Source organism: Ambystoma mexicanum, chromosome 10 (genome assembly GCF_040938575.1).
Source record: "Ambystoma mexicanum isolate Mex_15411 chromosome 10, UKY_AmexF1_1, whole genome shotgun sequence".
Classification (NCBI taxonomy): Eukaryota; Metazoa; Chordata; class Amphibia; order Caudata; family Ambystomatidae; genus Ambystoma; species Ambystoma mexicanum.
This window is the reverse complement of record NC_090932.1, coordinates 512695837-512721619: the sequence shown is the minus strand read 5'-3', so window position 1 is coordinate 512721619 and position 25783 is coordinate 512695837.

Below are 25783 nucleotides of genomic sequence, written 5' to 3'. Positions count from 1 at the left end.
GGGTACACCCTTGGAGTGGGACCTGGTTGAATGGAGTGTGTGACCAATATACACTGCATGTTATGGGTGTCTGGTTTCTGGTATGTAACACAAAGACTAAGACATCCCTGCCCGAAACTGGTCTGAGTGTAGTGTGGAGTGCTGAGTGGGTGGGTACTTGTCCCAATACACATTCCTTGTTGTGAGTGTCTAGAGGGAGGAGAATGGCCTGAATGCACTGTGAGCCTGATTGGCTGCCTGCCTCCGTGAATGCCCTTCTGAATGATCGGTTGCCTGAGTGTGACCCAGCAGAGGGAATGAGAGACCAAACAGTATATCTGGGGACCTCTCACTGAAGGAAATTGTTCAGAAGCTGAAGTTGATAGTTGATGCTTATCCTTGAAGCCCAGCTGGAAGAAGAAGACTTGCTGCTGCATTTGCTTCGACCCGATCCAAAATCTGTCGAGTTTGTAGAGGACTAATCCGAGAGAGGACCTGGCTAGGAGACCTCTCCCCGAGCTATGAGGGAACATCGTGCAGACCGCTAAACCTTTGCGGAAGCACCCTGGAAGCCAGCCTTCGAAAGACTGTCAACCATAGACGGGGCCCGCCAAGTATCCGGAGAGAAACACCTGGGCATCCGTCCATTACCGTTGACCAGGGTTTGGAGTAACGCCATAACCGCTGAAAGCCCGTCGAAGTTGTGTTGCCCAGAAGCAGAGACAGCTTGATGCCATACCGCCAACAACCGGAGCCGCAACCCTCCATTGCATAAGGCATTCGAATTCAAGGATTCTCTCGCCTGCACCACCGACTGCTTTGTCCTGCTGGAGAAAGTCGAGGCCGCCAACACGCAGAGGAGAATCCACCGGTGGGTTTCCTGCCACCCGAAGACTAAAAAGACGCTGATGACCCAACGTCTTTTCTGGGTCATTGTTCTTCAGTGACTCTTTGCAGCAACAAACTATCATCGTTGAGGTGTACCGCACACCTCGTCCTCGCAGGACGTCCACGACTGATCGTCGACGAGCACCGCCAGGACCGAAGCTGCTGCCTCGACACCATCAAACCTTTTCATCAGCGACTCTCGACGCCAAGGTTCACCTTTTTCGACGACTATCGATGATCTGTGGCTCCTGGCTTAAAGGGAGACCCTCAAGAAGGATCTGTCAATGACCCATCAAAGAAATCTACTTTTCCAGGTACATTGGGGCACTAGAACCTTTTTAGAGGGAACCAAGACTCATATGAACAATATATGGACTGGGATTATATTATATATTTATTTACAGGTTGCCCAGGTGGGGGGATCATCTCACAGGACTGTGCCTAGAGGTAGGGGCCCAGTATTCTGCCTATTGTTTTAACCAACCTGCTTTCCTCCTATTTCTATTGTTGATTCACTTTATTAACTGATTTGTATAACATTTGAACTGAGTACAGTTGATGCATTCTAATGGAATCAAAGAGTAATTGTGGTACCACATAGAAACTGTATACATTTACCATTTTAGATTAACCAAGCACAAAGTGTGTTATTGCATGTGTACATAATCAAAGCCTTATTTATATAAAGAACTGTGTTTTCACTAACATAGTGTGTGGACATTACTTTGTGGGTGCTTGGGGACTACACTGTACTTAAGAACTAGCCTGCATAACCTACTGAGAGCGTAAGCCTTGATTGCTCATCCACATTTACCAATTAGAGAATCTTGGCTCGGGTGCTCTCTGCCTCTACTCTGCCATATAGAGAGCAGGAGTACAGATACCCCCCTCCACCCTTTACAGTAGGTGGCAGTGGGTGCCTTTCGGGCCTCTGGCCCTGTTCCTTAGATCATACCTTGATGTAACTGAATAAAGGTAACTAAAGAAGAACTTAACAGATGCCTCCTGGACCTTCATTATAACAAAGAGTTATGATATGATATGATGTGGCATTTATAACGTGCTTGTACACAAGTGTTTCTAGGCGCGACGAGACAAGGAGGGGAAAACAAAGGTAGGACAAAATAACAATCTTACTAGGCCTTGTGTCATTCGGTTCGCGCAAGTGCGGGGAAGTGGGAAGGGGAGGGGAAGGGGGATGTGTAGTTAACTCACAAGTGCAGCCATTGGATGGCTCATAAGTGCGGAGAGAAGGGACTGTAGTGTTGAAGATACAGACCCTTAAGTGCTGGGGAGCCCGGAGGCAGTGCGAGGGAAACTGGACATGTAGAAGCCTGGGCCCTAGTTCAGAGGGTGACCAGGGGACCAGTGTGACGAGCAGTCAGGTGCCTCAGCAGTGGAGAAGAAGAGAGAACGCAGAAGCGAAAAGGAAGGTCTTGAGTTGCTTCCAGAACCAGAGGTGGTTCTGCTCAAGGTTGAGAGAGGTAGGGAGGCTGTTCCAGAGCGAGGCCCCATCCGAGGAGATAGATCTGCCCCCAACTCTATGCTTGGAGAAGCATCTGACCCCCAGAGAGTTGGAGGTGGATGAGCAGAGAGCTCGAGAAGAAAGATGTTTTGGAAGAGAAAGTTGGAGTTAGAGAGGTCTGAGGCCCCAGAAAGCCTTGTGGACAATGCAGAGGGTCTTGAACTTGATCCTTGTAGCCACAGGGAGCCAGTGAACAGATTTGGAGAGATACGATCCCTGGGCTTGAGGCCAAGGACAATTCTTGCAGTCATGTTCTGGATAAGTTATAAAGGTCGAAGAGTAGAGGCAGGAAGATTTAGAAAAAGCTGTTGCAATAGTCCAGCCTAGAGAGGACCAGAGCTCTGGAGACAGTGAGCTTCTGGGGGAAAGTGAGAAAAGGAATAATACCTCGAAGGCGGTGCAGCGGATAGTTTGACTTCTTAGAGACCTCAGAGGTGTGAGGAGAGAAGGAGTCGAACATCACACCAAGGTTCTTAGCCTCACGGGAAGGAGCAGAAAGAGGGCCAAGAGTGGGCGGCAAGAGAGAGAGAGGAAAGGAGGTAGCAGGTGTCCCAATGAGGAGGATCTCACTCTTACTGGCATTAAGGCAGAGATCATTGCTGGCACCCCATTCCCGAATTGAATTGCAGCCAGACAGTCTGGTATGAGAGAAGAAGCAGAGGTAGCTGAGGGGAGCCTGACAGAGAGCCGAGTGTCATCTGTATAACATTTATAATTGGAACAGAAAGTAGCAATGCAGTGGACAAGAGCTTCCAGGTAGTGGTTGAAGAGCCAGGAAGAAAGTTTAGACCCCTGGGGAACACCACAAGTAGAGAGACAGGTAGAAGAGAAGATGACCCCAGTAGGATCTGAGAGGGTCGGTCAGTGAGAAAGGAGGTCAACCAGGCCAGGGCTCGATCAGTAATACCAAGGTTGTCGCGGAGGTCGATTGATCACGATGGGATGGTTGACTGTGTCAAAAGCAGAGGATAGATCGAGGAGGATGAGGACAGAAGGGAGATTAGAGTCAGGATTGGAGAGCAAGTCTTCACAGGTGTTCAGGAGTGCAGTTTCCATGATTCTGGCAGCTCTGAAGCCAGACTGGTGGTCATGGTGGCAACCAACAGATTCAGTATGTATATTAAGCTGGAGTTGGCCAGTTTTTCCAAGAGTTTGCCCAGGAAAGGTGTGATGGAGATTGTGTGATAGTTAGCCGAAGAGGAAGGATCAGCCGAGGGCTTCTTTAGAAGGGGGTACACAAGAGAGTGCTTAAGGTGACAGGGGAAAGTTCCAGTGGCAAAGAAGTGATTGCAGAAATCGGCCAAGGCTGGAGCAAGGGTGTCGATGTGGTCCTTGATGGTTCTGGATGAGCTGGGGAGAACCTGCTTTGACGAGGCTTTCATAGATCAGACTTGTCTAGAAATATCGTCAGGGGTGAACAGGGGAAAGGAGGAGAAAAGAAGAGGAGAAGAGGACTCAGATGGGCCAAAAGTGGTAGAGGAGGAGGAAGAGAAGGAAGAGGAAGAGGTGGTGGACAGGATGTCTGAATGTAAGTAGTAAAATGAGAGTCCAAAGCCATGCAGAGGGCCTGGGAGGGAACAGGAGAGGTAGAGACTGCAGCAGGATTGCCCAGCTCCTTGGAGATTTCGAAAAGTTCAGCCAAGTTGTTAGATGTCGCAGATATGCGGGCTTCGATGTATGCTCTCTTCTTAGAGAGGGCAGAGAGTCTGCACTCCCTTTAGAGCAGGCGCCAGGCCAGTTTGTGAAGGGGTGCGCCCGATGCCCTCCACTTCCTCTACACTTGCTTTTAAGGGCGGCGATGTCGGAATTGTACCAAGAGTTGCACTTGGATTTGTGCTTCAAGCGGATCCTCATGACAGGGGCTAGGGCATTCAGAGTGTTCGAGATGAAGGATAGAGAGGGCTGTGTCAGGGTGTGAATCAGCCAAAGGTACAGCAGGAGGAGAGAAAGTAGCAGTGAAAGCCTCAACTGACACACGCTTCAAGAGTCAGATGACCGAGAAGGTAGTTGGCAGTGCTGGAGTTGGCTTGACCTGTGGGGAAGAGAGAGAGAGAGGTGGGAAGAAAGGAAAAAGTGATCACTCCAAGAGAGAGGAGTGGTAAGAGGGTTAGAGAAGGGGAGGTCTCAGATCAGAACATCCAGGGTGTGCCCTGCAGAGTGAATCAGGCCAGATGGAAGAATGGAGAGAGAGAAGATATTGCAGAGGTTGCAAAAGAGTCCTGAAGAAGGGCTGGTAACATTCAGGTGGATGTTCAAGTCTCTGAGGAGGAGGAGGAGAAGTTGAGAGGTAGACGCAAGGATAGAGGAGGAAAAGTCATCCCACTCAGAGAGGAAGAGGGCAACCAGGCCAGGTGGCCTGTAGATAGTGTCCACAGTGAGAGAGAGGGCCAGAGAGACAGGTATCCTGCAGACCAGGCATTCAAAGCATAAGTAGTGCTGCATTGGAATGATAGAAGCGGGGATCGACTCCAGGAAAGTCAAGACTACACCCCACCGGGACAGTTGGTTCTGGGTTCGGACAGGATCTTGTAGCCATCGGGAAGGAGAGTGTTGAAACTCGTGACAGAGCTGGCCGTGAACCAAGTCTCAGTGAGACAGAGTACATCCAAATCAAGCTCTTCCAGGAGACGTCAGATGTCAGAGGAGTGTTTGACACTTTAAGGAGAGTTGAGAGGAGCAGGTTACCACATTTGAAGGAGTCCTGGGGAGGGGTACATACCCGAGGTACACCCTGCGGAAGTGTTGGAGGTGCCCGAGGATGGATTGAGGAGAAAGGAAGAGAAGGCAGGGTAGTCAGAGAGGGAGAAGAGAGGGTTGGCAGAGGAGGGAGGCAATAGGGTGGCCAGAAAAGCAGCAAGGGGTGCCAAAGAAGTGGCAGAGGAAGGAGGGGATCCATAGAGGGGTAAGAAGGGATAGAAGGAGAGGAAAGGAAGTTGATAAGGCGTGGGAAGTATCTATCAAAGAGGAGGAGATTGGCCTGAGTGCCCTGGACCAAAACAGTGCCATTTAAGTAGACATTAGGGTTGGTTTTAGAGCAGTGGAAGGGGGCCAGGAGGGCCTCCCACCGGGTGCCACCATTAATGGGAGAAGAGGAAAAGGGAGAGGGAACAGAGATCATATGATGGGTCCATAGCCTGGAGAAGGAACGACAAAGAGTGTGTCTGTAAGGGTCTGTCTAGAGGAAGCACTGCTATAGGTATCAGCAATAGGGAGGCCTGGGTTGAAGATCAGGATGTCCCTTTTGAGCTTCTTCCTGACAGACTTAGTGGGAGGGATGGGATAGTTGATAGAAAAGCAGAAAATCAGTAAGAAAAGATAGGTGAGACAGTAAGCCTCATAGGGCAGTACGCGGAGGAAATGGGGGGGTAGGGAGAGGGGATCCCAGGCAGGGGAGTGGGAGGGAAGGTCGCGTTGAGGGGGGCAGGAAGGAGGGAGGAACAAGGGGGACCTGAAAGGGAGCGGGTTTAACAGAGAACAAGAACAATGAACCTACAAATCAGATGCAGTACAGAACCATTAGCAAAGAAAAGAGCACAACAGGGAAACTAGAAGTAAAGAATGCAGATGTAGTACAGAACCAAGACAAAGCACAAAGCACAACAGGGAACCTGGAAGTAAAGAAAGCCTATGCAATACAGGACCAAAAGCAAAACACAGAGGTCAGCAGGAAACCTGGAAGTGAAGAATGAAGGCAATTGCAATGTGATGCCACAGACCATGGAAAGCAACACAATATCAAGAACCAGAGAGAGCAAACACAAAGTCAATACAGTCAACAAGGCACAGAACACAAAAAGAACCTAGAAGAAGAATTCAGGCAATGCAAAGTAATGCCAGAAAAAAGTGGAGCATGAGACAGTGTCAGAATAGTACACAAAAGATTGAAGAGGGAATGGCTGAGATGCGAGAGGAAGGAAAGGAAACACACGAGGGGGTAACGGAACAGGATGCAGGGACCTACAATGAGAAGCAGCCCACGCAGCTAGAGAATCAAGGGAGTGCACGCAGCCAAGTTGTGAGGGAGCGCACATACGCAAACAGGATGAGGGGACCTACAATGCGAGGGAGTGCACGCGGCTAGGGAAACAAGGAAGCGCATGCAGCCAAGTTGCACAGGAGCACACGCATGTGAACAGGTTGAGGGGACATACAATGCGAGGGAGCGCACAAGGCTAAGGAAACACATGCGGCCTGAGTTGAAGGAAGTGCATGAAGAGAGGAGACACAAGCGTGTGGGGGTTGGAGGATAGGTTGCAGGGGGAGCAGCGCGTATGCAAGAGGGGCAAAGGGGTGCAAGGTTAGGGGGGCTGTGTGGAGTGAAGCAAAGCTAACACTCCCTGAACATTCTTACCTTGCGCCCGCAGACAGGAGGGAAAGGCCATCCATGCTCACAGTCTGCACCCGCTACCCCATCACCACCAAACACCTGCATCGCTCAACACTGCGGCCTTGTCCTGCGAGTGCTTTGTCACAGAGGGTCCGTACCTCAGTTCTTCTAGACACGGAAGCTTGGATGCAGCGAAGCATGCTATGTATAATCGGGCAGTGTCTCCTGTGCAACTGCGTCGCTCAACTCTGCGGCCTTGTCCTGCAAGGGCTTTGCCGCAGAGAGTGTGAAAACACCCTGATTCGACTTTCCCAGAAGGGGGAACGGCAAGTTTTTGAGCACGGCACAATACAACACACCCAGATTCGACTTTCCTAGAAGGGGAAAAAAGGCTACGTTTTTGAGCATAGCATAATACAACTCACCCAGATATGACTTTCCCAAAAGGGGGGGGGGAGTTACATTTTTTATCACAGCACAATACAACACACCCAGATTCGACTTACCTGATCAGTCACAGCAGGTCGATGGATGTAGGCTACGTGCTACCACGGCGGACACCGGCAGACACCACCGAGGGGGCTACCATGGCAGAGGATATCTTGGGTGGCCGATTTAAAGGCCCTGCCAACCAATGGGAGTGCGATGGGATGGAGGGAGGGCCAACAAACAAGGAAGCAACCGGGACAAAGGGAGGGGGGAGCGGGCACACATGCTCTTTTGTTCCTCTCTCTCTCTCTCTCTCTCCATCTGCCCCTTTAGGCTTCTTCCCCTTAATCAGTCTTTTGCTCCATTTTTGTGTATTATAATGTGTTATTCTGCTTGTCAGAGGGTCTTCTGAGGACTCGGCAGAGGGTGGAATGATAGCTGTAGTTGTTAGGGCAGTTGGTGTATTCATAGCTTGTTCTAATATGATGAAAAGGGCTTGGGCTTTACTACTATTTCTGCTTCTTGGACTCAGCAAATTATTTTTTAATAGCTTTGCTTCTAACTTTGTATCTGTTTTCCTTTGTGGATTTCTTATAAGACATCATTTCAATCCCTTTTTCATGTGTCCTGTGGTCCTCGGACCATGGACTTGGGAGCTGACAATGCTTGGCAAATTGCAGTAAAGCAAAGCGTTCTTCCCATTTTGCGCCCCCAGGGTGCTTCCATCACTGACATCACCATCAGCAGGACTTGCATCTAGAAACACTTGTGTATAGGCGCGTTGTAAATGCCACATTATATCGTATCATATAAACAGCTTTTTGTGGGATGCCTGGGTAGGTGAATGGGCAAGTCACCAGGGATTTTCAAAGACATCCAAAGGCTATTCAAAGACATCCAAAGGTGACTCCAACAAATGAGAAGAGCAGCACCCGTCTAAGTTACGTTACTCCTTGACTTGTAAAGGTTAGTGCTTCAGAGGAGGCAGGATGTGTCAGTGTAAAGACTGGACGGGCGGGTCTGTACTCCAGCTCTCTATATGGTAGAGGAGAGGCACAGATGACCCCAGCCAAGATTCTCTATTCGGGAGCTATGGTCGAATAATCAAGGCCTAGCTTCTCAGGAGGTGATGCAGTCTGGTTCTTAAGGACAGTGTAGTCCCTAAGCATCCACAAAGGAATGTCCACATATTGTATTAGTTAAAACGCAGTCTTTATATAATGAAGGTTCAAGTTATGTACACAATCACAAAAATTCACTTTGTGCTAAGTTAATCTACAATGACAATTATATACAGTTCTAAGTGGTACCACAATTATTATCAGATTTCATTAAAATGCATCAACTGTACTCTGGTCAAATGTCACATAAATCAATTAATAAAGGTAACCAACACAAGACAGAGGAGAAAAGCAGTTGGTTCGAACAATTGGCCGAATACTGGCCCGGTTACCTAGACACAGTTCTGTGTGGAGATCCCCCCACCTGGACAACCTGTAAAATAAATATATACCCCAAACCCAGTCAATATATTGTTCAATTAGTCTAATTCCCTTCTAAAATGTTTCTACCACCCCAATGTACCTGGAATAGCAGAGTTCCTCAAGGAGGCATCGAGCAATCCTTCTTCAGTGACTCCCTTTAAAGCAGGAGCCACGGATCGTCGATGTGCCTCGAAGAAAGTGAACTCTGCATCGAGAATCCTCGATGGAAGTTCGGCGGCATCGAGGTAGCAGCTTCGGTCCTGGCGGTGCTCGGCGATGGCGAGTGGAAGACGTCCTGCAAGGCAGAGGCGTGCAGGGCACCTCGATGTCAATAGTTCAGGACCGCAAAGAGTTTGTGAAGAACTGTGGCCCAGCAAGTGCGTCGAGTCGTCCGGCGTCTCTACGGTTTTTGGGTGGCGGGAAACCCACCGGCGGATGCTCCTCGGCGTGTCGACGGCCTGGCCTTCTCCGGCGGGATAAGGCGGTCGATGATGCGGACGAGCGCATCCGGGAATCAAATGTCTTAATCAATGGAGCGTGCGGCTCCAGTCTTGGATGGCACGGCGTCAAACGGTAACCGCTTCTGGACAACATGGCTTCGACGGGCCTCCAGCGGTTATAGCAAACCTGCAAACCCAGGTCAACGACGGTGGGCGGAATGTCCGGTGCTTATCTTTCTTCTCCTCGGCGGCCCCCGTCTCCGGCCGGCACCCTGTCGAGGGTCTGACTTCCAGGGAGCTTTGGCGAAGGTTAGCGGTGCTCAATGGTCCCTCAGAGCTCGGGAAGAGGGCGCCTAACCAGGTCCTCTTTGGATCAGTCTCAACGTCATGGTGGCTTTCAGATTGCAGTGAAGGTAACAGCAGTCAACCTTTTTCTTCGGGATTGGCTTCAAGATCAAGCATCAGTTTCGACTTCAGCTTTAGATATCAGTTTCTACTTCAGCTTCTGAACGAATTCTAGCAGTGAGAGGCCCCCAGTTATACTGTTGATCTCCTATTCATTCTGGTCGGCCACACTCAGGCAACCAATCACTCAGAAGGGCTTTCAGCAGTCAGCCAGCCAATCAGGCATTCAGTGAATTCAAGCAATTCTCGTCCCTCTCAGACACTCACAACAAGGAATGTGTATTGGGACAAGTACCCAGACATTCAACACTACACACTGCATACACACTTCATTCATCCCAGTTTCGGGCCGGGCTGTCTCAGTCATTGTATTTCATACTAGAAACCAGACATCCACAACAAGAAGTGCATATTGGCCACACACTCCATTCACCCAGGTCCCACCCACAGGGTGTGCCCACAACATACAGTCACTGGGAAGGCCTGACCTTCACTACAATACCATATATGGAACTTCCACCCAACAGCCAGTCAGGGCGAAGGGACAGAGTCAGGGCTTCCCCGGTCTTTGGGAAAACAAGGTAACAGGCAATAGAAAGCAAGAGGCCCCAGGGGCCATCTTGTTTCCTATCAGGAATCAACTGATTCCAATGGCAGGGTCTGGTTATGCCAAAATGGAGGGTACTCAGAGCGCCTGTCACATTCAGCATGGAGCTGCCACCAGTCCATACCCTGCTCTGTGGGCCACACACAGGTGCTCAAAAACATACACTAGGGGCACAGGGTTGTACCCCCACCCATGGGTGCAATAGGGTCATCCCATGGGTCTGTACACCAAACCAAAAATAGGAAGAGCTACACTGTCAGGAGTCCCACATGGACTCCTGGGCAGAAAACAATACAGAACAAAAATGAAAAAGGACTACAGGACAAGGACAGGGAGGCCCTGTGTAAAGGAGGTCCCAAATCTAGCCTGCACTCCAGTCGCCCATTTTGAAGTACCAGGAACGTTCACACCGAGATATGTGATGTATGATGAGCAAATAAAGCAGCAGAGAGCCGCAGTGGGGCTCTGCCCAGTACCTATTAGAAGAACAATACCTATTGAAGTACCAATAACCAGACTACCATGAGCAGTAAGGTACCCATTGAGAAAACCCTACAAGCAAATGAAACCAAATGAAGATTGTTTACGTACTGTACCGGAAGAAACCAGAAAATCCTTAATGGGGGGTGAATGGTGACGTCACGAGAGCCCGGACGGACTCACAGATAGAACAAATGACGAACCAAGAATGACACAAAGAGACGAAACGCCCTGAGAAAAGAGATTGAGAGCTTAAAGTAATAGAAAGCTATCAAAGCGTAAGAGAGTTGAGCTGTAAGCAAAATAAAGACAGTCGATCAGTTTACGTCTGTACATATGCTTGGAACCACAAGAAGCTAAAGAGAACAGTGCGGCTTGCTATGCTAAGTAGAAGAATAGAGCGGCAAGCGCCATTGTATATAATCTACCTCAAAATGAAGCACAATATTATAAGTGGGGGTCCACTTTGCATAAAAAGCAGAACCAACTCAGGTTATTACAGGCCAAACGCAAGAAGTTCCATATTCTAGCATCAAGAGGAAAAAGGCTGAATCGAAGCTCGGCAGAGGCAGCTCATGCCAGGGAAGCCGAGGTCACATAGCTAGAAGCTGTAGACAGTAGCTACTTTAATTAAAGCAAAGAACAGAATATCCTGCCTCTGAAGAATCGAGATAAGAAAGCGAAGGCAGGTGGCAGGGTGAAACAAAAATCAAATGCACAAATGGAAAGAAACAAGGCAAATCCATGGTGCACGAGAACGTGACCAGCCGAGCGAGAGGAGGCCCGAGTTCACACCTACGCTTGGCATCCGCCCAGACACAGATATCAAAACTTTCCAGACAGAAGATGCAGTTTCGAGGCCAACCACAGTAACATAATTGACACATTGTTGTTGAAGTGATGATTGATTGTAACCTTAATTGGAGGAAGGCCCGGGTAGCTGAAGGGGCACCCTGCACCTGGTTGACCATTCTGCGTGCTGCTAGGCAAAGTGGAGAGTTATGCATGGGGTTGATGCCAACCCAAACACATGGAAAGGCATGCAAAGGCATCGGGCAGAGGATGAGCAAGCTGGCTGCACGCTCAAAGCTGTGGAACAGCTAGATAGATACTTTGTATTTCTGGGCAAGCCGCGAGAGCGACATCAAAATGGCGGCGGCAGCTGAGAACAAAGAGAGCCCGAGGGGCGCATCCCTATAACAGAATAGCTGCCTCCAGCAGACGGCTACAGTAGCAGATCGTAAAGGCAAATATATGGAATGACATATTGCTCACTGCTGGCGGCTGCGGAGAAGGGGAGTCCTCTGCCGACATAGTCGAGGACCTTGGTGCACTGAAGTGGCACATCGAACGCGAGCACCTGCGAAAACCCTTTCACGCGGCACGAAGAGCGGAACAGAGGATTTGCACTTATTCAGCGCAGAATCGTAGGCGGAAAGTGACAGCCGGCCCTGCAGAACAAAGGGCCGTCGTGGCATTAAATATCCAGCGTAAACCCGCCAGCAGGTTGAGAGCTCCCGGGATTGGTGTAGCATGCTGCGAGCACCGTGATAGGATCGCTGGAAAACCATCCGATGCTGCAGAGCTATGACCAGCATACAGACTGAGTGCTACCACAGGGGACAGTTATATGCTGGCTGGTAAGGGCTCACAGACACTAGAGTGAGCCGTGGGAAGAGCAGTGCACGGGCAGATCCTCCGCTAAAGTGCGTACTGGGACAACGACCTGGAGGAGTCCAGCACGGGATACAGGCAGATCAAAGTTGCACACAATTGAGGTGGACTGAAGGTGATCTGGGAAGCAAAGCGCTATCGCATCCCCTGACACGACGAAGAGGGAGTAATGAAGATAAACCGATGGCTAATGAGTGAGTGCGTGTAACATAACGTTAAAAGAGCACACCTAAACACTGTAAAGTCTACACGTGACCAGGCAGGCCAACAACGAAAGGGGGGGGGGAATTGTGTGCAAGCAAAAGAGGGCTCCTGGGCTGATTCACCCAGGCGCTTGATGGTACTGGCACTTTGCTGAGGGATTGGCGGCTTGCGAAACAAATGCAAGATGGCGACATGGCTGGACTGGAGGGGATCCTTGAGGATGTGAGAGGATACGGCAGGAGAAGCTGCTCCACGAAGAGTGAGACACTGGCAGCAAAATGGGAAAAAACGGGTGGAAACCGGATCGGCCCAAACGGTTGCTAGAGGACCACGGCACAAGAAGTAAGAATTGACCAGGCCAAGCGCAGACGCCCAGGGAAAGCTCCCTCTAGAGTGGACATATAGCGTTGGACTTCTTAGGGATCTGAAACACTGTGATAATGACAGGTAGGGCGAGCTGAACGACCCTCAGAAACACGCAGATGGCGCACGGATAATTGTGCGCAAAGAATAGACATGGGAGGTTATAGCCCACTTAAAACGCAATTCTACGCGCCATAGCACGTAGCAGCCTGCTGAGGCTGACGCCCCAGCGCCTGATGGACCTGGGAGCGTCATAACAACACTGAACAGCTGGAATCAGACACACAGTAAGTATTGCACGATGTCAGTAAAAGGACCAAGGCCAAACAACCCACAGAGGAGATCTTTGCGAAGGCGCAGCAGACTCCTACAACACCGGCGCAAAGCGTGGTGACAACCACCACAGACGGCGCCTCAGAAGGAGATAACCATCAAGCCCTAGCGGCCATAAGAGAATTGAGCACCAAGTGGAGTACAGCAATGGCAGACCTGCGGACAGCCCTAGAGAACAAAATTGATGCTGTGGGAATTGAAGTCACTCTGCTACGAAAAAATGTTCGCCGCTGGCAGAAAGCACAAGTGGTCTGGAAAGCGCGGTGAAGATCAACACAGATGTCAGCACAAACAATGCGAAAGAGGTCCACGTGTTAAAACAGCAGGTTGCCAACCTCTAGAATCGAGTGGAAGAAGCGGAAGGAAGGGAGCGAAGAAACAACATACGGGTGGTCGGCCTGCCGGAGGGAGAAGAGGGCCAAGACACCACGGACTATGTGGAGAACATGATCCTCCAGGAGATAGGGGCAGACAAGCTCTCACAAGGGTTCACTGTTGAGCGAGCGCATTGGGCCCTGATGAGGAAACCACGACCTGGGGCCCCACCGAGGCCGATAATTGCGAGGATTCTGAACTATAAAGACAGGGAGAAGATCCTGGAGTATTTTCGTAAGGGCGGAACGATAGAGAGAGCATCCACCAACATCCCGGCGTACCCTGATTACACAATGCTGGTGCAGAGGCAGAGGTATAGCTACGTGGCTGTCAAGAGGAGGCTGCGCACGGCTGGTATCAAGTATATGCTTCTGTACCCAGCGAAACTAAAGGTGTCGCTTTTTTTTGACACCCCAGAGGAGGTGGCGTCATGGTTGGATTTGCAGGGCTGCCCGGAGCAAGAGGCGGAACGAGATCAACAGGAACATGACAAGTGAAGTGTCTGTGTAATGGACACTGAGGGGCTAAGTGGGAGGGAGGCCCTGCCATGGTTAAAAAGGAGTTTTGGTTGACATACTGTAGCCTTTGGACCTTACGCCCTGGCTGGACTGGAATATAGTGAATAAATTGCATGTGCGAGCTGAGTAGCACTAACATTAAGCGTAGTAAAATGGGAAATAGAAGCAAAGGGATGGAAGCAACCTATCCCCTGAGAATTAGTAGTTAAGTGGCCACTAGGGCGACTTCACCCTACTGTGCCCCGAGTATAGGATTGTGCTAGAAAGGGCTAGATGTGGGGGTGCCTGAGATCCAGGGATGGAGCTGGGCAACAGTTGGGGAGGGTGTTGTTGGGTAATGGCAGGGAGGTGGGAGGGAGGGAAGCAGGAAAGTTTGTGGTGTATATAGTTCAGGGGAGTTTCAGTTGGAATAAGAGCCTACATAGAAGAGTTGAGTGGTTTAATCTGTATTGCACGGGTGGGGGGAGGAGAGGGACTTGGTCATGCCATGGGGGATCTTAGAATAATTACTTGGAACGTTAGGGGGCTTAATAGTTGTCTGAAGAGAAACAACGTGATGCTATACTTAAGAAGACAGAAAATTGATATTGCTTTGCTGCAAGAGACTCATCTGACACGAGATAAGTTGGAAATGATCAAGAGGAAATGGAAGGGAATGATAGTGGGTTCTCCACATTCAGCTTATGCCAAGGGAGTGATTATCTGGGTGGCGCCACACGTCCCGTTTCAGCTGTTGCAGATGCTGATGGAGACAGATGGGAGAATGGTTATGCTAAAGGGACTAGTGGAAAACAGGGAAATAAGTGTGGTAAATACGTATGCCCCAAACCAAAACACTGCAGCTTATTTCAAAACGCTGTGTGGCAATCTGGGCATGTGTGCAGGGGGTGCAGTGATTTGGGGAGGGGACTTTAATTGTGTATTAAACCCTAAGGGGGATAGGTCAGACGGGAGGCCGGATAGGCCTGCCCCATCGGCCAAGGCGTTACAGATGCTTTTAAATGATTTTGGGTTAGCGGATGCATGGAGGGAGCACCATCCACAGGCAAGGCAGTATTCGCATTACTCTGCCCCGCAGCAACTACTCACAAGGCTGGACTATGTCTTCGCCACTCCAGAGATACTGACTGAAATCATGCAAAAGCAAGGGTCCTCTCGGACCACTCGCCCCTGATCCTTCGTTGGCAATGTTGCCCCCCGGGCGCTCAGAGACCCCCTTTTTAGGGAGGACATGAGGGAAGAAATTGTTAGTTATTTTTAGATGAATACGGGCAGTGTAGATTCAGCGGGCACATTGTGGGAGGCCTTCAAAGTTGTGATTAGAGGAATGACCATAGCGAAATCTAAAGGATTGCAGGGAGGGATCCTAGCGGAGCTACCCGAAGCTGAAAGAGAATTAGAAAAGGCACTGAGAGGTGGAAACAATGCCACCCAAGACATTGACCTAATACTGAGACTGCAGCAAAAGTGTGCAGGGCACTGGGGAAGATTGTGTAACCTTAACTACAAGAGGTATATAGAGAGGCAACATGCAGGAGGCGACAAAACAGGAAGGATTCTGGCATGGTTATACAAGAGCGAAACCCTTAGACCCCCGATCAGATTGATAGAGAGGGATGATGGGGGGGAGTGGACACCGAGGAGGGAGTGAATCAGGAGTTTACAAAATATTTTGGGCTGTTGTATGGAGATGATGGGGAGGATGATCGCGAGATGATAGAGGAAACATTTGAGGACATAGGATTGCTGCAGTTTAGTGCTCAGGAAAGGGAGGAGATGGAAGCACCGATTACATTGGAGGAGCTGGGAGAGATGGTAAGGCAGTTGCCGACTAGTAAGACCCCGGGGGCAGATGGACTACCAAGCGAGTTTTATAAAGCATTTAAAGATGAGGTGCTCCCCCCGCTGTTGGACATGCTGAATGAGGCGCATGAGCGAGGCAGACTGCCAGAGTCACTCAGAGAAGCGATCATAATACCGCTCCTCAAACCTAATAAGCCAGGGCATAGCTGCAGGTTTTATGGACCTCTGTCGATGCTGAATCAAGATAGTAAAATTCTGACTGCTATTCTGGCAAATAGACTGAGGAAAGTTATAGGCAAATTGATACACCCGGATCAGACGGGCTATGTCCCTAATAGAAACATATCTCATATCAATGGCTCCACAGAGTCATTGAATACGGGAACGAGAGCGAGGACGAGCTGGCAGTGGTGTCGCTGGATGCAATAAAGGCCTTTGACTCGGTCAAATGGCCGTGGCTGATGGCGACCCTGGCTGGCTATAGGATGGGTCTGGGATACCTACGGTGGGCCAAAATGTTATATAGTGAACCGTTGGCCAGGGTTAAAACAGGGTCAGTGGTATCGGACAGGTGGAAACTTCGCAGGGGAACAAGACTGGGCTGCCCATGGTCTCCTATGTTCTACATATTGGCTTTAGAAGCCCTAGCGATCTATTTAAGGCAATAATATGATACGATAGGCATCCCTGTGGGCGATGAACGACACCTGATATCATTGTACGCAGACGTTATACTACTGTATTTGCAGTACCCAGAGGAGAATCTCCAATATGTTCTGGGGGTGATGGAAAGATATGCGGGAATGTCCGGTATAGCAGTGAACCCCCAGAAGTCTAGCATGTTCCCACTGGGTAGGTATAAAGAGATCTCCCTAGACTGTCTGCCGGTGTTACTAGTGCCGTGGGCTGCCGGTGCATTTTGTTATCTAGGAATAGATATCTACCACGCAGTGGAAGAAGAACACAAGCACAATACAGAAGTAGCTATTACGAAAATTGAAAACTGCATGCGGTTCTGGGTGATACTGCCCCTGGCAATGGTGGGACGTAGCACAATGTTGAAGATGGTGGTCTTGCCTAGGCTTCTGCACTACTTCGGGAATATCCTGTATTTCATACCAAAGAAGTTTTTTTAGTACACAAAACCGAGCAGCCCTCTGGAAGCTACAGAATTCTTACGAGAAGGGGGATCTAAAACAGCCTACTTATCAATTTATTAAAAGTTGTATTTAAAGTTTGATTAACAAACATTTACAACATCGTCAAATTCAGTTATTAAAATCATTACATTGAAAATTAATTTACATTCACAATATATTAGTTTAAATTCATCATTACATATCATGTTAAATGTTATGGATTAACTTTTGTGATTAAGCTAAATTCATACTATTTCCGTGCGATTAAGCTACCAATAGATAAGATTGTGCTTTTTTCATGCATTTAAACTATTGCCAAGTTATACATTAGGATTTATTTCATATTTTCTTTCGCATCTAATTCAAGTTCCAATTTTTCAAGAAATGCGCATAATAAAACAATTGTTTTCATTGAATATCCCCACATGAATTTTTTCCAACACCATTCCCTTGCTTCCTGAGTCATACCCAGCACCTGTGGACCGATTAAAGTATATCGCAGGGTTTCAAAATGCTCACAGTATAATATAAGGTGTTTCAGATTTTCTATCCAGTATTTACCCTCACAAAATCTACACCATGGTTCAAGTCCAACATTAGAGTTTTTTTCCCATTTAATGGTTTTCTCATAGGTGTGAAACAGATTAAGTTTGAATCTCAGATAGCGATGCCTCTGTTTATTCGCCGGGAATTTAATCAAATAGGATTTGCGAGGCAGTCTTGATGTTACAAATTTTGCAGCTTCAGAGTATAATTTTTTATCTTGCATATCTTCTATTGTTAGTAGCCAATCTTGCTCATATAAGCGTTTCTTTACATGTCCCATACGATATTCTAAATCCATTGGTTTCAAACCGCATTCGTCTAATTTTTTTATCATGCATTCCGAGAACTTCAACAACGATTTAGGTACTCGATTCTCAATCATGATTGAAAGTTCGCCATACAATGACTGTTTCTGCGGAAAGATCATCTTTCCATAATTCGTTAGCTGTCGCCAATGGAACCTGGTTGATAGGGCAGATATTCCTAGCTCTTGTCGTACAATACAATTTGGGAGTGATTTTGGCAGTCTCAAAGTTGCTTTCCACAATTGCCCTTGAATTTGATCTAATATTGAATCAATGTTACAAAGACATAGATCTAGTCCATAAAGTAGAATTGCTTCCACTTTCAGCATATAAAATTGAAAGAGTGGTTCCATTGAAAATTTACAATGCTTTAAAAATACCATCCGCATTTGAGTCGCTAGAACATTTTTTTTTGCATTTAAGTTAGTCAACCACGATTTTCTAGAAGGTGAGTCAATAACATCATACCCCAGGTATCTCATATTTAATGCGATGGGCATCTGAATAGAATTTATTGACCATCGCATTTTGGGATATTTTTTTTTTAGGTTTTTTAGTATAAAGATACTTGACTTTTCAACATTGCATGTAAGATTGTTTTTAAAAAGATAAGCTTCAAATATTTCAAGTTTCCTTTGTAGGCCAAAAGGGGTTCGATCAAAAATTAAAACATCATCTGCGAATGCAATCCAATGGATACGTAAGTGTGCCAGTCTTGCTGGATAGCTCAATTCTGAGTTCCATATTGTCTCAATGTCGGAGATGTATAAATTAAACAGAGTAGCTGCCAAATTACACCCCTGCTTAACCCCCACTTCGGTCGTAATCGGGATTGTTGTAGAACCAGAACTATTAATACGGACTAGATATGAGGTGTTCTCATGCAATTTGGCTAAACAGCCTACTTATGAAGTCTACTATGTTTGCGAGCCAGCTGCAATATGTGGCTAAATGGCTCTCAGAGGACGCGACCACCGAAACCAGGTTGTTCCAACGGGACTGTGCCCCATTTACCCGAGAGAGATAATGTGGTTGCCCCAGGCGGTAATGGAAGGGCGCCTCAAGATGTTGGTGCTAGGCTGGAAGATGTGGCATAGGGCATGCCATAGGGCATGCCAACTGATGGGGAGCCCATGCCCGTGCTCCCCTCAGGTACCGTTAGTTGCACTGGCGGGTGGGGATGAGCAACTGAGGATGACTATTAGAAATCACTGGGAGCCGGTTGGGATAGTGACACTGGGAGATATCTGGCGAGAAGGGACCATAACAGACTTTGAGGAGTTGGGGGCAGAAACTGGGTTGCACATCGGTCAGTATATCATGTACCATAGACTGGTGCAGAAGTTTAAGAGAACGTGGTCTGAAGTGGTGCTTGAGGAAGAACCAGATGTTACTGGGGATACAATATATGATATAGCAGAAGGGGGACACGAGATATCTAGGATATACGAGATGATGATGTCCAGAGTGGGAAAGGAGTTGGTGCAAATGAGACTGAAATGGGAGGAAGAAGTGGGTAATCCGATGGAAGATGGGATGTGGGAACGAGTTCAGGGGTATCACAAGAAAGTGTCGCGAAATGCAAGACTTCAACAGATGCAATTGTATATTATGTATAGGGCGTACTTGACAACCCCCTATACCTTGGCCAAGTTTAAGAATATGGGACGGCAGGCATGCCCCAAGTGCAATGAAGATAATGCGGGCATGGTACATATGTTCTGGTCATGCCCGGTCATTGAGTGCTTTTGGGGGAAGATTGCATGCACATTAGAAGCAAAAGGTATCAGGCTCGTGGTGGATACTGTGTGGGCCTGCCTGTTAGGGGGGTTCCCTAGGCCACGAAAACTTCGGCATATAAGTAAATTGAAACATCTGGCATATGCGCTTGCAAAGCGGAGAATTGCTATGGGGTGAAGACATGCCACAAACCACGATTGGAGTTGTGGTGGACAGATCTGCAGAAATGGGCGGAGGCTGAAACCATGGTATGGCAAGAAGCTAACAGTACTGGGGGGAGGAGGAAACCGAGACTCTGATGGCCTGGAGACTGCTCATTGCAGAACTATTTGGGTCAATTCAAGACCCTTTGGATGTAACAGAAAGCGAAACCTCACCACAAGATGCAGGAATTGAACATTAGCAGTTGTAGGCTCGGAACGGGGGGTGGGAAAAGGGAAGCAGTGAACTTGTCTGAATAATGTACATGTGAAACGTTATTGTATCCACTGCAATTTGGCTTGTAATGTTTGGTAAATGTTAATAAAAATGACGCACTGCTATAGATTTCTATGTTTCCCCGTTTTTTGTACTTGTCATTAAACGGACTCCCCTTTGCCAAACCATTGAGTTGTCCTTATTGATTGGTGTTGGAGTAGTAGAACCTGCACCCCCATTCATCTTGAGGTGCATCTATCTCGTCTTAAAGTGCTGCAGAGCAAACCCCGACTCTATGGGCCGGCCGGGGTCTCTCAGTACACTTGGTAGCAAAGATCGGATGGTTTATCGACTATCGATTATTGATTGAAGTAAGACACCTATTACCGTCGACTTAAAGTAACTCTAGGTCTTCGGCAATATCATGAGTCCTTTGCCATTCGGCAGAGTAGACCGTGAAGCTCCCCGTAGACAAGGGTAGTGTAAATAGACTGCAGTCAGGGCCTCAAGGGACCCGTTTTCCCAACACATCCCTTCCCGTTCCTACGGGCAGCTGATCGAGTGAAAAGCTGAAGAAGGCGGTAAAAAAGGCAGTGATCCCGAGGGTCCAGAAACAAACAATGCGAACAGTGAGTGAAACAAAAATGTAGTGCTTTGGCAAACAGTGCATGCCTTAGAACAAGTAAAGGGAAAAAGGTAACGGAGGGAGGAGGGAAACAATATAGTTAGAAGTAGAGAAGACTATATATATACATTATCCCCATATATATATGGGGTAACCTCTCTCTTCTCGGGTGTCCACCCCGGTAACCATTATTTATTTAATTATTCTGATTCTAGAATAATTAAATAATTATTCTAGAATCATTATCCCCATATATATATATGGGGATAATGATTCTAGAATAATTAAATAAATAATGGTTACCGGGGTGGACACCCGAGAAGAGAGAGGTTACCAGGGTGGACACCTGAGAAGTGAGAGGATTCGCCTTATTCCTGCGCTTTAATATAGCGGCTAGAAGAAATGCGTGCCCAGAGTCCCACACAATGAGGAACAAATAGATTACCACAACGTTTAAAGACGTCGTTTACATTCCATGACGGGGTAATTATTAGAGGCAGAGATATCTGTGTCCAGCTGGTGTCTGTCTAGTCTGTTAAGTGTCTGTCTTACATGTTTCTGTCGTGACGTCACATGTGAAATTTATTTAAGAGAACTGATTTAAAAAAATGTTTTTTGCGCAATTCAATAGCTGAGACAGTATCGCATATGAATTGATGTTTTTTTTTCAACAATCTTTTTATTTGATTTTATCAATAAACATAATGTCTCAGGTGCATTAATTCACCTATTGCATAGTTCATTTTGAGATGAGCATGTTAAACCAAAACATAACCAAAACATAATTAGGAGGGGATAGGGGAGAAAAGAGGGAACCTTGGGGGACCAACAATCAGGGGTGCTGTAGTCCTTGGGGGGAACTGTTTTAGGTAATTGTCTTTTGCGGGGAGGTTTTGGCTTGAACTTGACTGAGGCTGTGTGTTTCTGTGAGTTCGTCTTGCCCTCTGCTGGTCCTGATACTGGGTTCGTGGCACTCAGGGTGGCGATTTCGATGTAGGCTGTGGGACTGGTCTTTATATTATTTTAGTCGTATTTGTCCATCCAGCGGAGGGGCGGTGGTTTTCTTGCCATACCCATGAATTGTTCCGCATAGTCTAGGAAGGGAGCCCAGGTGTCAAAAAACTTGTTTCTATTCCCCAGGCGGATGGCGGTTATTTTTTCTGCGGCTGCGATGTCCCAACATTTGGTCCACCACAGGCTCACAGCAGGACCCTCTGGATGTTTCCATAGTCTTGCTATAGCTACCTTTGCCGCTGTGAGAAGTTGTGTGCATATGCTTGCTAAATTGCCAGTAAGTGGAAATTGGCCCTCCCCTGTGCTGCCCAGTAGGACAATTCCTGGGTCCCATGGAATCGTTAGGCCTGTGACTGCTTAATTAGGTCCAGGATTTCCTTCCAGTAATTAACGGATACTGGACATGCCCAAAGCAAGTGGAATAACGTGCCTGTGTCTGTGCATCCTATCCAGCATAGCGGGGAGATCGCTGGGTTGCTCTTGTTCAGAGTCTCAGGGGTTAAATACCATCTGTAGCAGGTTTTGATCGCCCTTTCCTTGTTGGTGACACATTTCAAACTCTTCTGTTTTCTGGTCCAGATGTGTCCCCATTCTACACTTTCAATTGTCCTGCCGATGTCCCTTTCCCACTTTTCCATGTATGCTTCCTTTTTGTTGGGAAGAGTTCTGTCTAGTAGTCCGTATAGGGCCGATGTTTTCCCTCTGGGGGGAGTCGTTGTGAGTGTTTGTTCCAGCGCTGTTAGCTCTCTGCAGCCCTGAGTTTTCATGGGCTCGTGCGAGAGCCAGTGTCAGATCTGAGTGTAGCGGAATCTTTCTGTTTCCGGCACCCCGAATTTCACCTTGCATTCTTCTAATGTTAGTGGGTCTCCCCCCTCGTAAAAGTCTCCCACATGCTTTAGCCCTCCCATTTTCCAGTGATTAAAGTCATTGGGCGTTATTCCGGGGGTGAAGTCCGGGATGTCCCAGATCGGGGATAGGGGGCCAATTGTGCTTTCGCGGTTCCACCGCCTGGCTGCCTTCATCCAACTTTCAACTGTATCCTTGGTTGGGGTTAGGGGCCCCTCTCTGGGGAGGTCAATGGGTCTGATGATGTGCAGGAGCACTTCTGGGGGGCTCCGGCACCAGTCCTCCTCTAATTTTGCCCAGCGGGGCTTGTTGATAGTTAGATTCCAGGTAAAAGCTGGTGAGAGTTGGACGGCAAGGCAGTATCGCTCAATTTCTGGGGCTCCTAGGACTCCCGACCCCTTGCTCCTCGTCACCACCCTTCTGACTATTCGTGGCTTCTTACTCTCCCAGATAAATTTCATGATATTTGTTTGGAGCTTCTGCAGGTCTTTCCTTGGGATGGAGATTGGGAGGGCCTGGCAGTGATAGAGCATCCTTGGTACCAAGTTCATTTTTACTGCTGTTATTCTTCCCAGCCATGACACTTCTTGTTTTTGCCATCTTATTAGGTCCGCCTGGAGCTCCTTGAACAACGGGGGGAAATTTAGCTTGTACGCTTCCTCTATTTTCTTTGGTATCTTTACCCCCAGGTAGGTGAAGTGTGAGTTGGTCCACTGAATGGGGTGATTGGTGGCTAGTGATTTTATCGTGTCTCCTGGGATGTTGATTCCCAGGGCCGTAGATTTTCCGAGGTTGATTGAGAACCCTGACACCGCTCCAAAGTTGGCCAGTTTGTTCCAGAGCGCTTCCAGGGATAATTTAGGCTTGGTCAGGGTTAGTAGGGCATCGTCTGCGCATAGAGCTCTCTTGTATGCTTCTCCTCTAACCATTAGCCCGCTTATTAAGGGATTTTGGCGAACTCTGCTGGCGAACGGCTCCATGGATAATGCAAAGATGAGCGGGGATAGCAGGCAGCCCTGCCGCGTGCCTCTGGTGATATTGATTCTGGATGATCTGCTGCCGTTTATCCTCAGCGCTGTAGTTGGGTGCTGATAGTTGGCCAGGGTCCATTTCTGAAACTTTGGGCCGATGCCAAACTGCTTTAGGGCCTCCTCTATGTATCCCCAGTCTAGAATATCGAATGCTTTGTTTGCATCTAGTGACTGAACTGCCATTTGCTTGCCCATTCTTCCTGCAGATTCGATAATGTTTAGGGTGCGCCTAGTGTTATCAAAGGTGCTTCGCCCTTGGATGAATCCTGTCTGGTCTGGGTGGATCAGTTCTGGGAGGTGTTTTGCTAGTCTGCTTGCCAGGATTTTAGAGAAGATTTTTGCATCGTTATTCAGTAGTGTGATTGGTCTGTATGAGGAGCAGAGCTCCGGGTTCCTTTCTGGTTTTAGTATCAGAACCATTAGTGACTCCTCCATGGAGGGGGTGACGGAGCCGGAGTTCAAGAAGGTGTTGTATAACGAGGCAAGGCAAGGGGCCAGGATGTAGGAGAACTTTTTGTAGAATTGGGCGGTCAGACCGTCAGGGCCTGGGGTTGTGTTTTTCAGCAACCGGATTGTTTCCGCTACTTCTTTGGCGGAGATTGGTAATTCCAAGGTGTCAAGCTGTTAGGGCAGGGGGTCTTGCCGGACTGATTGCAGGTATTGGACTTGTGCTTCCTTGCTTGTGGCAGGGCCCGACATGATCCCCTTGTGGTGTTTAGTGAGGATCTCCATCTTCTCTGCTTCTGTGCAGCAGAGTCTGCCTCCTTGGTCTTGAAGTGTTAGTATCTTGTTTCGGGAATGCAGTTTCTTCAGCTTCTGGACCAGCAGGCGGTTGGCTTTATTGCTGTTAATGTAGTAGAATTGTTTTGTGTAGGCTAATGCTCAGGCCGTTTTGGTCTGCCAGGTGCATTTCTAGTTTTGTCTTCGCCTTTTTAAGTTCTCTCCCTACTTTCACGGATTGGCGGGCTTTGTATTGTGCTTCTATTTCACCCACTTCTGCCTCTAGCTTGGCGAGTTGGATTTGGTGCCTTCTCTTCTGCGCTGCTGTGTAGTTGATCGGCATGCCTCTGATGACTGGCTTCATTGCGTCCCAGACCATTGCTTCCGAGGTGCCTTTGGCTAAGTTTTCTGAGAAGTAGTTCATCAGGGAGTCCTTTAGCTTGGTGCTTGATGCTGGGTCTGCTAGGACGTAGTCTTGGAGTTTCCAGGCTCTCTGCGGGGGTGCTGGAAGGCCTTCAACTTGCAGCTTGGCTATGACTGGGGTGTGATCGGATATGACTCTGCTCCCAATTTGTATGTCCTCAATACAGGGGAAGAGTGCGCTGGTCATTAGCAGAAGATCTATCCTTGAATAGCCTCTATGTACGTGGGAATAGAATGTGTAATCTCGTTCTCCCTGATGAGCCAGTCTCCAGGTGTCAACGGTACCTGTGTCCCTCAGAAATTCTGCTATTCCCAATGCCCGGGAAAAGTCCTACCTGGAGGGCGGAAGTGTCTTGTCCGTGCTAGGGTCTGGGGTGAGATTAAAGTCTCCTCCAATTAGGAGGCGCCCTTCCATGAAGGAGGTGATAGTGGGGAGAGTACGGCTGAGAAAGCGGTCATGCCCAGAATTTGGGGCATAAATTGCTGCCATGGTGATCGGTAGGTCTATCAGGAGTCCCTTGAGCAATATGTATCTCCCCGCTGGGTCGCGTTTAACCGAGATTTGGGATAGCGGCACTGCCCAACTGAGAAGTATGGCTACTCCCCTTTTTTTTGGCCCGAAGAATTTCGTGAGCTATTGGCGGAAGTTTGCTCTCTTTTCATCCGGTTGCAGGAGATGTGTTTCTTGGAGACACATGATGTCTGCTTCTAGGTGGCTCAGTCTCTGCACCACCCACTTCTGTTTTCTGGGTGAGTTTAGCCCCTGCACGTTCCACGTTATCATAGTTAGTTTCTTAATGGTCTCCATCTTTTGGGGTGGTGTTGCTTCTGTGTTCCTTGGGTTGTCCTTGCTGCGATACCTCTGGTACGTTGGTTCCCCTGTGTGGTGCTGGGATTTTGATCGCTGTCCCCCGTATCTGAGGCCCCCCACCTCCCCAAACAATCAAAGTTTTTAAGGCCTTTAATGTCAGCTTTCTGCCAACGGGGCATCCGGCTGGGCCAACGCATCCTTGTGATTTGGAGGCAACGGTGGCTTAACTGTTATTTGGTGAAACGGCGAGTCTCCGATGTTCCAAGGTCATCGCCAGCAGTTCCTAGGGTTGCATGTCCTGCACTATACTGGGGATTGTCCCCTTTCATAGG